This window comes from Mustela lutreola, chromosome 3 (genome assembly GCF_030435805.1).
Source record: "Mustela lutreola isolate mMusLut2 chromosome 3, mMusLut2.pri, whole genome shotgun sequence".
In the NCBI taxonomy this organism is placed as follows: domain Eukaryota; kingdom Metazoa; phylum Chordata; class Mammalia; order Carnivora; family Mustelidae; genus Mustela; species Mustela lutreola.
Window position 1 is genome coordinate 199,914,645 of NC_081292.1, and position 19,056 is coordinate 199,933,700.

The 19,056-nt window shown below is 50.4% G+C and overlaps 1 protein-coding gene and 1 pseudogene across 1 annotated transcript in view; one reads left to right on the top strand and one right to left on the bottom strand.

The window, feature by feature from the left end:
* Window positions 1–10,253: 10,253 nt before the first annotated feature.
* LOC131827975 (uncharacterized) lies at window positions 10,254–13,038 on the bottom strand (annotated as a pseudogene).
* Window positions 13,039–18,398: 5,360 nt separating this feature from the next.
* Window positions 18,399–19,056, top strand: part of SATB2 (SATB homeobox 2) — a 187,505-nt gene continuing 186,847 nt past the window's right edge. Inside the window, exon 1 of the mRNA XM_059168491.1 lies at window positions 18,399–18,941. The gene's annotated coding sequence lies outside the window, so the exon portion shown is untranslated. The remainder of the gene's footprint in view (window positions 18,942–19,056) is intronic.

Below are 19,056 nucleotides of genomic sequence, written 5' to 3' on the forward strand. Positions count from 1 at the left end.
GCAGAGAGAGGCTCTGAGCTGCAGGCAGAGCCCCAGGGAAGGATGCTGAGAGCCCACCGCTCTTGCAGAGGTCGGCTGTGCAAGAGGAGGAAACAAGAGCTTTCCTGTCAGTAGAGTGGTGATGATGGTGACCGTGATGATGATATGAATAAAAGCCGAGATACGCATGGTAGGTATGGTATCATTGGGAAATGTTAGAAGATCTAGGACAAGCCCTCAGCTTCCACCGTGTACTTGTGTTAAGGCTGTTAGTTGTGAAATGGCAGCCAACGGAGCGGGAAGTGGGAGACAGAGAAGTGAAGGAACCAGAGGCCTGGGGGAGGTAGTCGCAGTGATCTCTGGTCAGTACCACAGATTATTTCCGTGGGCTTGGCCACACTTTGGTGCTGTATTGACAGATCACCATGATCAGTGACATGGTACATGTTGGAAAAATAGGTCCAGCTCCTTATCTAGGTCCCAGCAAATCACCGCACGGTCAGACCTAGAACACAATCGTTCAACAGAGTGAAGGAATTGAAGGAGGCCCAACTGACGGTCAATGCCTTCGTTTTGTAATTAAGGAAAATGAGATCCAGAGGTGGAGAATTCCTGGCCAAAGGTCCCATAGCTAGTGGTGGCCTCATGTACAAACCAAAGACAGTGAAGCATCAGTATCACGGTCAGGAATACAGCTGATGGAATCATGTGCTGGCTTCGAATCTGGGCTCTAACGATCATTTGTTCTGTGATGTTAGGCAGGTTATTTCACTTTGCTGGTCTTAGTTTTCTCATCTGCATAATAAGGATTAAAAAAAGGTCTCTACCTCAAGGGTATTAAGTCAGATAATAAACATGAGCATTTACATAATAGCTGCTCATTATAAACATCATGTAAACATTCAGTAAGTGATAATGATGTGATTATTAGAATGCAGTTTTTCTGACCTTCAGGCCAGAACTCATTCTTTATACTAGGCAGCCTCCCTCAGTCCTCAAGACTTCTGCATGCCTATGCCATTCCCTATGTATTCATTCTGTTGTGATATCTTCATGGAAGAGTGTATCAATGGTATTAAGGGAGTTATTTGACTTTGCAGTTTCCTTACCAATAACATAGTATAACACTAGTCAGGCTCTAGGCTGGCTGATAGAACAAAATGACTCCTAGGTAGGGTAAGCGAGATAGGAGCTTATTTCTCTTTCATGTAACAGTCCAGAGGTCGGCAGCCCAAGTCTAGTGGCAGTCTGCTATCCTCCACATTCGAATCTCGTATCTAGGCTCAACGTGACTCCTCTAGTTTTTATATTTCCTCAGGCATGAATGCATAAATGGCCCAGATGAAAATCTGGTCCACAGTGAAAAGTGGACCAGAAGGTGCATGCCTGGTCCTTTCAAAATTAAGACGAAGAGTAGCACCCATCACTCTCTCCTTTAATTGGGCAAAAGTCATTCACGTGGTTACAGCTCATGGCAGGGGAAGCTGGAAAATGTAGGCTTTGGCTGGACAGGCATGTGACAGAGGAAAATGAGCAATATGAGATGAAAACCTGAGGCTTGTCACAAGCTCTTCACTGTTACATCCACGGGAATTGCTATTAATGTAAGTGCTAATTATTTCTGAAGATTTATCCACTTCCCTTTTCACAGAAGACCTAGAAAAGTCTCTACTGTCAAAAGAGTTTGGTTCTTGGTTTGTGATTCAAGTCATATAGAGGTGGGGCCTTTGCTGCTGGTTGGAGGGCTGGAAAATGAGTGGAGAACCATGGAAGCAACTGAGAAGGTGACTGCTGTTAGAGAGAGAGAGAGACATCAAAAAAGGCAGTGGTGTGCCGCACTATGAAATAGGGATGCTGTTTTGACAGTTTGGGGGTGACATTTCTTCCTCTGAAGGAGATGGTTTGGTCAGCACATGGCTGACCTGGAGCCCCTCTATACCTGCTCGATCTAGAGAAGGCTCAGGAGGCCAGTCTCTATGAGTCTGAATTCATAAAACAATTTCTGAAAACCTGGAAAACAGTTTCCAATGTCTTCTCAAAAAGTAATTTCTAGAATGTTAACAGCCCCTTAGGCTTTGGGGCCACTTAACTAGTATCAGACTATTTTGTGAGTTGGTAGGTGATCCAGGTTCTGGAAGGGAATGACTGAGATGGGAAAAATCCAAGCAAGGATTCCAGTGACGATGCCCCCAGAGCTGGGGCTCCAGTAGGCCGGGGTGGGGTGGGGGGACTCTCTGTAGCATTTCAATTATCAGAAGAATGCCCGATGGTGGCCTGCCCTGGAAAGTTTCTCCGATTCAGCCTTTCTCTCCCTTCCCACTACTGCTCTGGACTTGACCCTCAAGACAGACCTGTTAATCCTGCCACCCTTCTAATCTGTCTCTTTGCCATTCATCTTCTGTTCCTCAAAGCCATCCTGCATATAGCTGTCGTGATAATTCTCCAAAATCCTTTTCTTTCTTTCTTTCTTTCTTTCTTTCTTTTTTTTAAGATTTTATTTATGTGTGAGAGAGAAAGAGAGATAGTAAGAAAAAGCATAGCAGGGGGCAAAGGGAGAAGCAGTGCCCCCGCAGAGCAAGGAGCCCAACGCGCGACTCAATCCCAGGACCCGGGGATCATGACCTGAGTTGAAGGCAGATGCTTAACTGACCGAGCCACGCAGGCACCCCTCCAAAATCCTTTTCATTGTGAACCTTCTTTTACCTCAGCATTTACCAAATAGAGTTATTAGGGATGTTTTATATTTCTTTTTTTTTTTTTTTAACTCTTTCTTTTCCGTTGTTGTTGTGCTGAGCTGTGGTTTTCCTTACATGTGTTTTTTAATGCTTCTATAAGAAATATGTATGATTTTTATAATAATGAAAAGATAGGGCCAGGTTTAAATGTCTCAGTAGTTGAAGGGGGGACGTTGGGAGTAGTGTGGCTCTCGTTTCTTCTTCATCAAGTCTCTTTCCTTTTGGGGAATATTAAAGGCCTCCAGAAGAGGTCCTACTTCAGCTACCAAACGTACCTTCTTCAGTCCTTCTGTGGAGAGTGGTACTGTTTCCTTGCGGCAGCTCCTGTTCTTGCCACATTCTGTGCCCCCAGCCCACTTAAGTCTCAGCCGTCTTTCCAGGTCTAGTTGACACATCACCTTACTGGACTTAACTCAGAAACCCATCTGTCACCTCCGTGACATTTATTTTGTCTATACCACATTCCTTCTGACGCCCTTTTAGTTGTTGCCAAGTCTTTTACCTGAGCAAATCTTGTCTCCTGAATGAATCCCAAGTGCTTGGAGGACGAGGGTACTCTTCCAAATTCTTTGCTTTCCTCATACCATCGGGCGTAGTTCTGAACACATAATCTACATAACCCACTGATACATATTTGAGAGCTTTATTCACTTTGTAACCGAAAGATTGCCCATGTGTCAGATCACTGTGCCATCCTTCCTGCATAATATTTGGAGGAGGATTTCATAAGGAAGGTAATCATGAATGCAGAGGAACCAAAATCTAATGGGGGGAGTTTGGGGTATCAGCAACAAGCTGACTGTGAGGTCCTAGAAAACACTACCTCTGCCTGGACTTGCCGGTCACTCTCCACATGACTCCTGTTGGCTGTTCTGCCCCCGGTGAGACCACTGTATGTCCTTAGTAGGTTGTGAACCTCATTGTCCATACCCCTGTGGAGAACTCTGTTGATTTGTCTCAATTCCGCCAGCATCAAAGATAGCCCTTTCTCCAAGAAGCAGGCCCTAAATACTGTCACTGAGATAGTGATCACTTCTTCTCCAAGCCCTGATTTCCAAATAGGCTACGCCTCTGCAGTTGTCCCTCTAAAACATGAACATGTGCCATATTTGGCTATAAGATCTGTTTGCTTACCCCTGTCCTCCATCTACGTGGTCTAACAGCATATGTTCCTTTCAATAGTTGATCTTAGGTTGAAAGTTCTTTGAAGGTGCACATGGTGCATTTTTTGATGGGCCAGGGGCCATTCCTGGCCTGAAAACACACTTCAAAATGTTTGCTAAACAGTACCTTTAAATAAGGTCACATGCATAAAAACGTATCTCTCACTTCTTGCTGTTAAGCTAATGACAGAACCAGATAGGAAGTCTGAGTAGCTCGGATCTACTAGTCAAATCCCACTCTTAAGCAATGTGATCTCGTACCAATTATTTTAACTTTGAAATCACTTTTTTTTTTAAAGATTTTTTTTGTCAGACAGAGAGCGTACAGAAGCAGTTGGGAGGGGCAGAAGGAGAAGCAGGCTCCCTGCTGAGCAAGGAGCCCTTTGTGGGACTCAATCCCAGGACCCCAGAGATCATGACCTGAGCTGAAGGCAGTCACTTAACTGACTGAGCCACCCAGTCATCCCTCTGACCTCACTTTTGAAAATGAAAAGTGGATGATAATAGTACGTGTCGTCCAATACTGTGTTAAATGAGATAATACATGTGAGGTGCCTAGTAACATTCATGGCTATTATTTTTGTAGTTGTTTTTATCATTTTTGTAGTTGTAGTTATTCCTTGAAGTAGGATAGCCAAGCTGAAGGATGTATAAATCGGTAACTTCCCCCTGTATTTGTTGAACTGAAATGGTTCAGTGACCTGGGTTTGGGGGTTCCTGATGTCAACAGAGGCCTGAGCCTTTCAGTCAATCCGGTTTGGTGGCTGTTAGCCTTATCCACTCCTCTTTCTTTCTCCTTCTGCCTTCCCTGGGACTGAAGCGATCTATAGAAAATATAAAAATAAATGGCTATTTTGCAGGAGGGGGAGGGAAAGAGAGCGTTAATACACCGGGCTCCACAGGTCAGCTGTGGTTTGTAATAAACCAACCCAACCCAACCCAACCCAACCCAACCCAAAGAGCCCGAGGATTTTCATCTGGGACAAGGGTCCCCAGACCGTTGATGACATCTTCCCTTAAGCTGCAGTAGAGAACTGACCGGTGAAGAGCAATCGATTTATGTTTGGTTTGTGGGAGGGAACACGGTCTGGAAGGGCATCAAAATTTTATTGTATGAATGCTTCAAACTGATGTATATAACGAGGCTGAGCTCGTAAGCAACAAAACTTGGAATCAAAGAGAGAACTAGACAGAACAGCATCTTGGGTGTCTTCCTTCTGACATTCTCTTCCTGGGCCTCACGACTGCATTTTAATACCTACGTCTGAAGTCAAAGGCAGTGGTAGGCCAGGTATAGAATGAGTCTGCATAAATGGAACTCATTTGGCTTCATGTGTGGACTTTGAGAAACGTTCAAAAAGAGAGACACGAAGCCACAAGAGGGAGAAAGTGGGTCTTTGGCCATAACTCCTACCATCTGCTCTACTTTTGCTAAAGTTCCTTAGAGGCTTCAAGCATAATTCCGCCGTTTTGCATTTGGTCTTCCAGACAGGTGAGGGAATGGCTTGGCGTTGCTGGTCCCGAAGCTTCTGCTTTCCCACCGCCCTCTTCTGGGGCTGCTGGTGCTCTCGGTATAGCTGAAAGAACACGGCCCAGAGAAAAATCAGACCACAAAGAGCATAGCATGGGAATGTGTACGCAGGACGGAGAAGACTGCCTAACCTAGTGAGGTGTGACCCTTTCATAAAATCGGGTGACTGTAACAGGGAAATGGCAACGTTTTCTTGGCCATCACCAAATGAAACAACATTGGTTCCTGGGCAAATTCAATGCGGCGGGGTAAGAGACCTCTTTCTCTGAGTCATCCTAAGGGGTCTCCGCATTTGGAGTGACACTGTGTGTCCCTGAAGCAGCAAACAAAGACCAAAGGACATGGTCTCTGAGTCTCTTTTACTGTACCCTGAACTGACACAATGTCACACCTGAGGGACAGTGTGATGAAATGTTCCACCTGCCTGAGCAGACCCCTGAGTGGAAGGCTTTGAAGTGACGTCTGGGTAGATAGTCCTTGTCATCTCTACCCATCTTGCCCAGCTTAGGAGCCTCCGGTGTAGGGACAGAGTGTAGAGCAGCTGATGAAAGTGTTTTCAGGAAATGCTTTCTAAAATTCAGAAAAACTTCATTGGTGATGAAGTCATGTAAGGTTCCCTGTGTTATTTTATCTTAAGACATGGTTCTCAGAGAATAACGTGATCTGAGCTTCAAGTTCGAGGTCCCCTTCAGTGATCTGCAACATGAGCTGACAAGACAGCAGGATCAGCATTCCCACGTCAGAATACAGCGAACATTTGTTAAGTTGTTTTAAGCAACTTATATGCTGTATTTCATTCAATCTTCAGTTTGATGACGTAGCTGTTGGTTTTATGCCCATTTGACAGATAGGGAAAATGAAGTTCAGAAAGGTGAGTTAACTTTCCCCATGTTTCACTGCTAGTAAAGAGCAAAGATAGAATTGACTTACTATATACGTTAAAATTCCCAAAGCACACTACTTCATAGCCCCCCAATATTTAGATTTTAAGAATGTTCAATAGTTAGTGAACTTACCATTGTAGGATGATGGATACTATTGTCTAAATAAAAATTTTTGAAAGCATTTTCTGCACTAGGTTCAAGCCCACACTAGCATAACCTCCTTAAAAGTGGTCATAGTTTTACTTTTCTCTCCATCACACTCCTACACCCAACATCTTCTCGACACGAGATTTCTCTGAGGAGGATGTAGGCAGTGTTCCAGATCCTTCTTTATTGCCATCCTCATCCAGTTTCTCTTGGAGAGGAGAATCTCTAGACTCCAGCTTCAGGGAGAGGGGGCATGACTAGAGCAAAATGAACCACATGTTCTGGAAGCACACCCCTCTTCTAGAGTGGCCAGCAAGACAGACTTGCTTCACCATATCCTTCCGCTCACTCCCACAAGCACAAGGCAGAGAAAAAGTCGATTCACCTTAGCCAGCAGGGATTACCTAGATCATGATGCCAAACCCAGAGGATTGAGTTAAATGAATAGAAAGCTCTGGAAGGCAAAGATGTTCAATTTTTCTTGGAGTAAGGGGAGGGAACAGGAAAAACGAAGTAGCCAATACGCAGTTGGGTTTAGGATGCATGATAGTAAATCTTCCCTGTCATTCAATGCCATTCACCCATAAGGAATGCCAGGGGAGAGGAAGTCTGAGATTTGTTTTTATTCATTTATTTTCAGCTTTGCTGTAGATACTGTTGTGTGTGGTAATTCCTAGGCAAATGTTACAATATAGAGTTTCTCCAAGCGATTTAGTTGGCATTTTTAACGGGACTTGGATTAAAAGTCTTTGTCCTCAAAAACCGATTCAGCGATTAAGGCTGGAAGGAGTCTGGCTTTGAAATCCTCTCCTGCGAAACCAAACACAGTCTGAGCAGCAATATTGTCACTATTTAGAGCAGCATGATTGTCATTAGTTTCATGAATCGGCTGTAAACCTTCGCCGGTGTAGGCCACAGGAAGGTCTCAGCCCCTCCCAGGTGGGAGGTCACTGGAACCCTCAGACCACGGAAACCCCTTTCGAGATCCACAGCAAGTGCTAGGCTTCGGGGACCCTGCCAAGCTGTCAGGGCCCTGGAGCAGGATTCATGAGGTTGCATCTGAATGCAAATGCAGCTGTTCTGTTTCCTTCCGGACCCCAACAAGTCTCCCTTATCCCTCCAGCTCCCATTGTTGTCTAGAGGTTAACCGAAATCTGGTTTTTTTTTTTTTAACTTCTATAAGGTTGAAACTGGAAGGACGAATAAAACAACAGGGTGGGGGAGAAGCAAGTTGATCAATTGAGTGGTCTCTGTGTCATTCCTTTATGAATTTCTGTAAGCGATGCTTCTGAATTGTCAATTTTATCAGCCAAATAAATGTTTGCATGTGTGTGATAGTATAAATATTGCACATCTCAGCCAACCTATGTTTTTCCTTCTTCTCCCTAATTCCCAGTGGACTTTGAAGAAGGGAAATCAATAAATCAATTGGTACCTTGTCCAATACCCATTTCAATGACATCACAGCGCCATTTGCTAAAGATCAGACATGAGTTACGGAAAGAGACCGAGACATTTCCATTTGATAATGTATCTCTTTGCTTTTTTGAACCAGATACAGAAAAGGAATTGTGGAGTGTCCATGTAAATAAAAATGTTTATGTTGACCTTATCAAAAAATAAATTGTGGAGAGAACGATAGCATATAATTTATATCACCGGGTTTATTACAAACCCAGTGGGGAGTGTTTTCTAGACTTATATTTTATTCAAAAAAAAATTCTACTGTGGCTGACTCAACTTCTTAGAAATTAGATTTTTATTTTTTCAAGTCTGATTTTAGAAATATATGTATTATTTACCTTTGGTCCTTAGAAATGACATCAGAATTTAATACCTTCGAACCCTATAAACAAACAAATGCACTAAATTAGCTCTGATTTTTTGGAGGTAAATTACACAACTTAGAAGAATGCCTTTTTAAAAAAAGAATGCCTTTATAATACCAGACATTCTGGTTTGTTTGTTTTGTTTTGTTTTGTTTTTTTTGGTACTGTTTTGTTCATTCATTCATATATTTGCATATACCCCATGTTCTTAAGTTGGGATAAAACTATTTTGTTTAGTCTCTCCCCAAAATGCTTCAAATGCTATATGTAACTTCAGTTCTAAAATTCAACCTCCCTTGAATCAACTGTAATATTCTTTTCACATAGACCTGGCAGATTTTGCTATTGTTGCAATATTATTAAAGGAGTATGTCTTACTGAGAACCCTTAAATATGTGCAAATATATTAATCATGACAAGGATAGTGACAACAGCAAAAAAAAAAAAAAAATGCATTTCTGGTCCAAACTGAACTGGACTGAGAGTCAGAAAAGGAGGGCTAGTCTCACCTCAGCATTCGGGGGCTTTCTCACCTCGAGTGTGAATCTGTGCCTAGTCTCTACTCAGCGCAAGTTCTCATCAGTAAACTACAATCATTAGACTACTTGGTCTTTAAGTTTCCTTCCAACTGTGAAATTCTTTGCTTCTAGGATTCTGTCTGAAGACCTTTGATGCCCTGGCCTTCTGAGTTGCGGGTTCCGGTGGGAAGGATGGCTTTTTGTGGAAGGAGAGCTTGCAGACCCGGGGAACCTTCTCCAGAAAGAATCTGGCCCTCAGGCTCAGGTGTTCAACCCCGCGGGGCACAGTAGAGTGGTCTGTGGGTTCACCGCCCAGCTAACTTCTTTTCCCTTGGCCCTGGATTCGGGGTGTTCTCTAGACATTGGTCATATCTTGAAACGAAAGTTCTGAGCCCTGACTTACGTGCATGCAGTCAGAAGGGGCAGAACTCCTTGGTGCTGTTACTGCAGGAACGTGTCCTCTGAGATGCTGTTTTGTGCTAGGACCATCTAAAAGCTTCCTGGACGACTTGGAAACAATGAGAAGGGATTAGATCACCTAAAGTATAAAAAAAATTAAGAGCTCAGGAACAGTTCTTAACCACTGCAATGTTTTTTCTCCTCCCGTTGGATATGGTCAAAGGAGGTGACCTCACCTACAAACTTCCTTGACTATATTTGGACCTAAAGAATATACTTGGGTCTTGTCTAGCTTCTTCGCTGTGCAACAGCCGGGACGCAGGAGCAAGGCGCGGCCCTGCGTTCCCTCCCCGGCCCGCAGTGCTCGGCGGAAGCGCAGGGGAAAGGCCGCCGCGGTCCGGGTTGCGGCCGGCAGCGGGGCGGACTGGAGCGGCCCGGACCCGGGCTGGCCTGGCGCCCGAGGTGCTCCCCCTACCGGGAGTCCGGAGCAGTGCCGGCGGCCGGGGCCCGGGTGGCACGCAGCCGCCTCCCTGCCGCCGGCTCCTTCGCGGCTTCGCGGGTGGGATCCGCGAGCTGCCGCCGGCGGGGTCGACCAGCCCAGGGCGGAAGCGCTCGGCCCGGGTAACGAGCATTTTCCTGCATAAGCAATTAACTGTGAATAAACATCTGAAACGGCGGCTCCGTAAACCGGGGGCCCGCCGTGCGCCTCCAGCGGGCGGGGCTGTGTGGGGGGTGGGGCGGGATGGTAAGATCCGAGGCCAGGGAAAGCAGGGGGTGGGGGACCGTGCAGGGAGGTGCCCCGACACGCGCTCCCCGAGTTCAGAGGCGCTGCTTAAGTTACCAACAAAGTCAGGGCCGAACCCGGAGAGGCAACCGAGCGTCCGGTGACACGGCGCCCTCTCCCCGCCCGGGATCTGCGCGCGCGCTGCAGGTAGCCGGTGCAGTCTACCCCGACACCAGATGCCCTTGGAGACCCGGATTCGGGGAGCGAGTGCCTCTGCGGGGCGCAGCCACTTTGCACCCGTCGGCCCTGATACAATCGATAGTTAATTGGGGTCTTCGAGTGTCTCAAGTCAAGGTGAGCAGAGGAGACCTCCAGCCTCCGGCCCTTGTCTTCGCGACTTCTTGCCCCGGTCTTGGGTCCCAGTACAGCCCCGAAGGCAAAGCCGTTTGGGGAGACAGACGCAGGGCGAATTTGTTTCCAAGGGGGGGATGCTTGCACGTGCTCGGGGACGCCCGCTCGCTGAGGGTGCGCGCCGCAGGAACGCGGCCGAGGTGGCCGCTCTGGCGCAGGTTCAGAGGAGGAGGATTTTGCTGGGCCCGAACGGCTCTCGGGTCCTGCCACAGTGGGCTCTGCCCTGGGTTCTTCCGGGCGCCGACCGCGGGTAGGGAGCAGAATACCTAAGAGCCGTCACCTGGGAAGCCCGAATCTGCGAAGTCTGGTCCAATCCTCGGGGCATTTCGTGTAAAATAAGCTGTTGGAATATAGCAGCCATACACCCATCTACAAAGATAAGGACACGAAAAAAAAAAAAAAAAAAAGACTGTAAAAGGGTGAAGGTTTGATGCGTCATACTGCGTCTTGCCTTTGCCTTCTCTGCAGGCGGAGGGCTGTCCTGAAGGTGGCAGGAGGCGCAGTGGGTGTCACCCCACCACCTGGCACCTCTGAGGTCGTGACCCACCCCCCTGACCCTGGTGGAAACCGGCCAGCTTGGTTCTCCTGAGGCCCTTATGCCCAGTCTTGGCATCTACGGCTGACACAGGGCCTCATCTAAGGGCCCTGGTGGGTGTCCGCAGTCGGCCCCACTTCAGACCAAATTCCAAGGAGTCCAGGGAAAGGAAGGCCAATGTTCCGGCGTGGCAGGCTGCTCCCCGGGGAGGCCTTGGGCACAGGGTCACAGGCCTTGCAACCTGAGAGTGGAGAAGGTGATCTCAGCTCCGATCTCAGCAGCGGCCTTTCCAGTGTGGGGCTCTCCCTAGGTCAAGGGCACCAGGGTAGACTGTAAGGACCTTCTCCAGTCCCCGGTGCTTTCTTGCCCGCCTGCACTGAGCAGAAGCCAAGAGAACTGATGTCTTTTCAACACACTGTGTGTATGCAGTCGGGGTGAACTAGGCTGGGCGTCTCTGGGGCGTTTGGGAGTTGGGGGATGGAGAGATTCGTTTTCGACCTGCTTCTGTCTTCCCTTTTCCTTTTCAGAATATACCAAGGCTTTGAAGGTTGGGCTCTTACAAAGACGGACTTTATAACAGCCCCCTCCCTGATTTTTCTTGAAGGTGTTGCAATGTCCCCCAACCACCACCTTTCTCTAACCTGCTCTTCCTCCACTTTCCTGGAAACTGTGAGTAATATGTGGGAAAAGCAACTTAGCCCGGTGTCTGTAGCAGAGCTGCACTTTGAGTGCGAAGACGCTTCCCTGCACGGTTTGGTGTTTCTAAAGTTGCTAATATACCCGTAGCAAAGTAGCTGAGCTTGCTGGCCAGTCAGACGCCGTGCCCCGGCGCATTGGAGCTATGTGCACTTCCCACGAGGAAGGTCTGGCCTTACGGTCTGTGGGCTCCAGGCCCTTGGAATCAGCCAGGAGCCAGGATGGGGCTCCTAAGGCAGTAGGAAAACGCAGACTTGTAATTTCACTCCTTTATCCTCCCTCGCCCCCCATCACCACTTTTTGTTTTTTGTTGTGTATTGTCTTTTCCTTTTTGTAAGACGGGCTGTGTGATGGGCAGGTAGCCCCGAAGCTGCGATGTAGGAGTTGTGAGAGATCCCGGAGCTGGCCCTTCTGGATTTAGGAACAGTCTGGGGGAGGAGGAAGGTCAAAGGGGCATCCGCTTCCTTCCAACGAGGGCGCGGTTTACTTCCCGCAGGCAGCGGGCGGGGAGAGCTCCGAGCGGAGGGCTCCTTGGAAATTCTTTTTGAGCAGGTAATTTCTGCGGCAGGGTCGAGAGCTGGTGACTGACACTTTCGGTGACAGCCACCAGGCCGGGCAGCACCCTTTCCGGTTATCAAGATGATTAACCTCCGGGCCTTGCCTCTGGTCGGATCTCCGCTCCCCTCTCACCTTTTCTCTCCCGCGGATTAGGGGGCGCTCCTTTCAAAAGAGGACCGGAGGGTCGTGGCCTTGGCCCTTCCTTAGCTCCGTGTGGCCTTGCATCTGAGCAGGAATGGGGGAGGAGGGGGCGACATGCATATCCGTCCCTTCCCGTCGCCTACCTAGCCGAGCCCGGTTCACTGGGCTGGTCCCCTGCGGTCCCCCGGGTCACCTCCCCCCACAACCACTTGTCTGAAACTTACCAGATTCCAACCTTAAGGCAGGAAAAAAAGTGTTTCATATACAAACCGATCAGGGTATTTGCAGATAATTGCGAATGTCAAATACTGGGGCGTGATGACAAAGTGCAGAGATTGCCAGGACCCAGCTCCGCCTGAGGGGCGGGGGCTGCTGGCAGGGCTCCCGGGCCACCTCACGCCTGCTCAGAGGAGGGGAGGGGGCAGCATCCGCAGCTGCCTACAGCCCATTTAACGGACAGGGGTGTTTCTTCGACCCCTCTGCTGTGGAGCTGATTCATGGATTCGTCCACTGCGTCCACACTTGAGCCCCAGCGCGGGAAGGCGCGGACACGGTGAATACAGCACTAGCCCAACTCTCCCTACACCCACACGCACACACAAACACCCCAGGCAAGATGCACGCATTATGGGGGTTACTGGGCCTCAGTTGGATGCCAAGGCCCAAAGCCCTGCCAGGCAGCTTTACCGGAGCTAATGCCAGACACTCACCCTCTGCTGCCTGACAAGGGCTGGGGGGAGTCACAGGCTACTTTGAGGCCAAATGCTGCACCCGTCTAGTACCGGCATTAGTCCTTTACGGAAATAAAAACAATTTTTTAAAAAAGGCCCCTAAAACTCAACTCTCCAACCTAATTCTGTCCTCTGTGCAGGAGGCCAAGGAGGGGGTTTTTCCTGGGAGCCCTAGTACATACAGCCTGCCAAAGTTGACCCCGTCAAGGCCTTGGCAGCAGCAAAGGTCGCTGCTCCCATCAGCTTTCAGGACAACTCCCCTGAGACTGCCCCCCCACCTCCCCCAACATGCTCAGAATGTTTCAAGCCCCCAAATCCTATCTATCTACATATTTATGGTTACCCTTGTTGGATTCCAAATCTACCGAAAACCAAGGGGATCGATTATAGATGTTATGATGAAGTTAGTGGCGGGTCCGAAGCTTTCTGGGGGTCAGAACCACAGGGGGGCGGGGCTGGCAACGTGGGTGCTACTCCTGGGGGATGGACGCAGGCAACGGAGAGGAGCAGATGAGATGCACACACCCCATAAGGTGTCAGGACAAGTAGGGCAGGCAACACAGGGCTCTGGCTCCGGGAGTCCTGGGTAGCTGGACAACATCAGGGGAGGGGAGGAGGCTGAGCGACCTTTGACACTCTCACTAGCCCCTTTCATTTTCGAGGGCTGAAAAAGTGGTGGGATATTCCAGAAAGTCTGGGAGGGGGGAGCGAGTGAGCGGATTGGGAGGGGGTAGGAGGGCGGGTAGATAACTGCTCACGCTAAGGGCATCCCGGCTGCCAAGGGAGGAAAGTTCAGGAGGGCAAATTGGGACGCCTGTCAGACGTCCCTGTCCCCAACCCTCAGCCTCCCCACCCCCCTTTCATTGAGCTCCTGAAGTCATTGTATCCCTGGAAGCCCTTAAAGTTTTACACTCCAGTTGTCTGAGGTTTCTGATGACGACAAATTAGAAAGAGGCTTCTGCTGTAGCCCAGCACCCAAGTCAGAGTTGGGGGGAGATAGGATATGGATGCACAACTAGGGAAAAGGAAAGTCTTGCCTCTCTGGCTGTCTCTGCCAAGGAGAGCAGAGGACTAGGGCATGGAGCTAGGGAACGGTTTGGTAGCCAGGAAGCAATATCCAGTTCAGGGCCAGGCTCCTCAGCTAAAGGTTTTAGCAGTGCTCCGTATGTTCAGCCTTTCTTGCCCAGACCAAGAAGGCCTTGCTCTTGCTGAAAGACCCAACTGGGGGGTCATTGGGACAAGCAGGGTGATTAGATTTGTGGGAGAGACTTGTTCAGTTCCGTGAGGTGGGTGTAGATGGACAACAGCATCTATCGCCAGCCTGGGCAGGCAACAGGGACCCACAAGAGTAAGATGTGATTCTATTTGACTTTCCAAATCAAAATGCATTGATTGGGGCCTGAAGAGTTCACGGCACATAACTGTCTTAATTAAACCTGCTGTAAACAGACAAATCACTTCTCCTCTTGCACATAGAGCTCTGGGAGATTGCACAGGGTCTGGCAGAAGCTAGGCTTGAGGGATGCTCTTTAAAGAAAGGAGTGTAAATGAGGCAAAGAAAAAAAAAAAGTGCAGCTTCTACGACCTTAGAAAACAGCTTAACTGAAACCCAAACTCGAATCAGCTAGAAGGTATGGGGTAAGGGGAGATCCTTAAAAGCTGGGGACAACCTGGTTGATGGAGCAGCTCCATGGGGACCCGCAGACCAGGGTGAGACCGCGGGGGAAGCCCGGGGAGGGAAAGGGAGGCCCCAGATTGTTTGGGGAGGCTGAGGTGCTCAACGCTGAGTTACCCCACTCAGCCCTGCGCTTTCCTTCCCAATCCTTCCATCTTTCCCTGCCACTGTTCTCGACTTCTGGCACTCGGAGGACAGCGCGGGGAGGACACGTCCTCCCTTAAGGTGGTCAGCGTGGGGGACAAGGGGCCGCTGCGGTGAGTGCCCTTAGCACGGAGCCCTATGGTGGGGCGCTCGGAGCCCAGTGAGGGCAAGACTGCAGGGGATGGGTGGGAACAGGAGCTCAGCCCGAGCAAATGGGAAGGGAAGTTGTCTGTAATCCTCTGGGAAAGCGGGAAACGGGGCGTATACACCCATAGCCCAAGGTTCACTCCCTCTTCAGCCAAGTGCCGACACCGCTGGCGCGATCTCGAGGAGCTGGATGAGGGTCAGGCGCTCTGGTTCCATCAGCCTGTGGGTGCAGAGGAGAGCTTGGGGAAGTGGCGGCGCTGGGAAGGGCCCGCAAGACGCCCTTTCTGCCCGGAATATGCAAAGGGCTGGGTCTACCTCCGAAAAATTCGGGGCCTCCGGAAGTTACCTGGCAGAAAGGGACCCTCGAGCTGACTTTGGGTCTCACAGCCTGAAACCAGACGATCTAAGGGGAGCTCATGGATTTTCTAACTAAAAGTGAGAAGGAGAAGTTCTCCATAATATGTAAACACTGAAGATATGAGCGCACAGGTTTGGGTGTGTTCCTGGGAACTTGGGGAGCTGCCTCCTCCACCCTCCACGGTTTGCAAACTTGAATTCTCATTGCTTTTCATTGACTAGCTTCTGACCCCAAGAGTAATCTGATTCAGAAATACTCTTCATTTCGTTAGGCTGACGTTGGCAGGCACTGGTTATGTTGTATCTGGTAGGGAATTTAAGTTCAGTTAAATTTTAGCATAATGCTTTTCAAAAAAGTCTTTTAAAAGATTTTTTTACTTCCATATAGCAAATGAAAACATATATATACATATATATATATGTATATATATACATACATATATAAGATTGGAGAGAAACATGCTTAGATTGCCTTTAGATTTTTGAGATTTTGTATAGGCGCCAACAACTCCGTGGACACAAACGAATGGGCTATTTGCAGTTATTATTCATGAAAGGTCTTTTATATTTTTAAATGGAGGCATGGTTCCCAGGTGGAAAAATTCTTTATGACTAAGAACATGCTTTCAAAAAGATTAGAAAATTTAAACAAAAATTTAGAGTGCGTGCTAGTATAGAAGTCTTTACTGAAAACAACAGATACCACTACCATCCAGGAGTTGAAGTCAAAATGTAGTAAAAGTTAATTAAAATGCAAACTATTAGGGAAGCACTGCAAATGTCTTTGTCACATCCAAAAGGAAAAATCTTTAGAAACCTCCCTCCCTTGTTTCATACTTGTGTTGTTAGGCTTGAATTATTGTCAACATTTTTCTCTTCTGAAATAACAACAGTTCACCTTTCAAAACTCTTCACCGCACAGCGACAATGACGATTGTTCTTCCGGCGAAGAAGGACTTTTGAAACAAACAACTTCTTTCACATACTCACACTTGCACACCCCACACAAACGCACACACAGTTGCCTTTTTTTTTTTTTTTTTTAAACGTTGCTTTTGAATGAGAGAGAGAGAGAGAGGAGAGAGACAGACTAGGAAACTCGAGCTTAGGTAACCAACGAACCCAATTACTAGGCTTTATTGATACTAAAAGGAAAAGTTCCCCTCGTAAAATTTCTCTGAGCTTATTAGTTATTTAAATCAGCCCCAGGGCTGGACGAGCGACGCCGCAGGCACCCACTGTCGGCTTCTGGAGGTGAGCAGACGTCGTCCGCGTCCTGACCCGCCGCCTCTCGCCCGGCACTTGGCATCGGGGGCAAAGGCGGGCGCAGCGAGCTGAGGTGAGCCACTTGGCGCGAGTGCCGGGCCTGGCACGCTTGGAGGTAGCTCCGCGTGGCCTGCGGGTATTAGAATTTAGAAGCGAACAGGTCATGGCCAATGATGATGGTGTGGGTGAGCAGGCCAGGCGGACAATGGGCACCGGAACTCAGCGCGCTGGCGGAGCTGCTGCGCCGCGGGCATGGCTGGGCACCCGCCCCTGCGGCCCCGGCGACAGCACTCCCGGTTCTCGCCCCTAACCTGGCGCCCTACAAGAGTGCGATCGCTCGGGCCTCCAGAGCAGACTTCTGTTCTGTGTGGGGCTAAGAGTTTTGTAATTGGATAGGCACCAGGTGAATTTACACCTTTCTGGGCCGTTGTCCCTTTTAGTAGCTGACAGTCCCAAAATGTGTGTGTGCGTGCGTGCGGGCGCGCGTGTTAACAGTTGAATTTATTAAAAACAAGCCCCAGCCTACCCACTGAAGTCCTCTGAGCCCGACTTGGGGGCTCTCTCCAAATCGGACGTAGCGCTGGGGCAGCTCGAGGTGATGCCTAGCTCAGCTGGCCTTGGCCGCGGGGCCGCGAGGCAAGGCGAGGCGGGGCCGGGAAGAACGGAGCCCCCAGGACACCGCTGTCACAGGCACCCGGGAGTTAACCCGGGGGTCAAGCCTGGCCGGGCTAAGAGAGTTTCCGTGGGGCTTCGTGAGACGGAGAGAACAGGCGAGTCACCAGCCCAGGAACCCCCCTGTGTTCCTCGCCACTCCAGAAAGGTCTGGACCGCCAAACAGACCGACCCCCCGCTTCGTCCTCGGTCCCAGTAAGTGCCTGGCACCTTGGGTCCCGCAGCAGGCTTTCTCGCTCTCTCCCGCACGGTTCTAGACCAGCGCGGGCCCAGGGTCGCTGGACGCTCCCGGAGCATCCCGCTCCGGGAGCTCGGGTCGCCCCGCACCGGGCACCTGGGCCCGCGCGCCCCTGCTGCTGGTGGGCGCCAATTTCAGCGCGCAGGCTGCCCTGCCTGTAGTTTAGGGCACGGGTGGGACGCGGTGGCCTGGACTTTCCAGATATGCTTTTCATTACAAGGGGTTGGGACGCCGCCGAGGTTTTGCTCGCCGGGCGGGTTTTTGTGTAGGGTGTTCAGATTGCGATCCCGGCCGGGGACCTGCCCATCCCCCGCCGCATCCTTAACCCGCGGAACTGGGGTGGCGCGGAAGGGCCGGGTCCGGGACGCCGCGGACTGAACAGGCGCAGCCGGTTTCTGTCGCAGCCCACGCGGTGGCGCTGTCGGAAGAGGACGCCTGATCTCCGGTGCGGGACCCGGGCGGTGACCCGGGCTCCGAGGCGACAGGGCCGTCAGGATGAGTCGAGGTCGCGGGGTTCTTCGTCGCTACCTCGGGTCCCAGGATTAGAGATGGGACAGACCCCGTCCTCCTGGTTCGGTGCTTCCAGACAGAAAACGCAGCGGGTCGGGAGCCAGACTCCGGGCTCAAACCCCGGCCGCCCCTGGGTGGGGGCGGGGAGGCCGCGACAGCTCCTCAGGCGTTTTCCGTTTTCGGTCCCCCATAGCCTTGTTACTGGTCGTTTAAAGCCGATTTCTATTTAAAAAAACTAGTTTAGCAGGGCAGTCCGTCTCTGCCCGCGATGCTGCAGGAGATCCAGCTACTAAGCTCTAGACTCTGAAAAAGAGTGAAAGGATCCAGGAGCCTGGGGGCGTTGTCATGTGTCGCTGGGAGCTGTGCTCTGCGCCGCAGGCCTCCGCCTTCCTGGCCTTCCCAGCCCGCGGCCGCGGAGAAAGCACGTCCACACCTTCAGCCAGAGGCTCCCTTACCTTCAGATCATGTCCCTTCGCTTTCCGTACTCCGGGCAGGCAGTGCCCACCCCCGACGCCTTCTCCCACCCCCTGTATTTGGGACCCCAGTGCACAAAGCTCCCAGTCCTCGCCTAAAGCAGCTCCTGGGCCGACCTTCGCGTGTCGCCTCCCGCCCTCTGGGCGTCTGCATTGTCTGTTCCCCCGATTCCCGACCCTCCGACCTCCTGGGCGCTCAGCTCACTATCTAATGCAAACTAGTTGTCCGCCACGCAGCCCCAGTCCGCCGTCTCCCTGGGACTCGTCTCTCCGTCCGGGCCTCGGGGGCTTGTTCATCTGAGGATGGGAGCAGGACCTTCACCGCCCGTACCTTAGGCGGCCCGACGGCTTCCTCGCCGCTCCGCCCCCGCCCAGGCCCCAGAGCCGCTGGGGGAGCCAGCAGTAATTTATCTTTGCCTGGCGCGGGTTGGGATTTGTCGGGCTCTGATGCCAACGAGGAAGGCGTGCGGATAACGAAGTAAGTGTCCCCCGCCCCTGAGCTCTGGTCAGTCCCCAGAAGCCCCGGGGCAGTCTGGGAAAGGGCTCGAGCCCACCCTGGTTGATCCGCCTTCTAGGCGCGTTCCCCTCGGGGC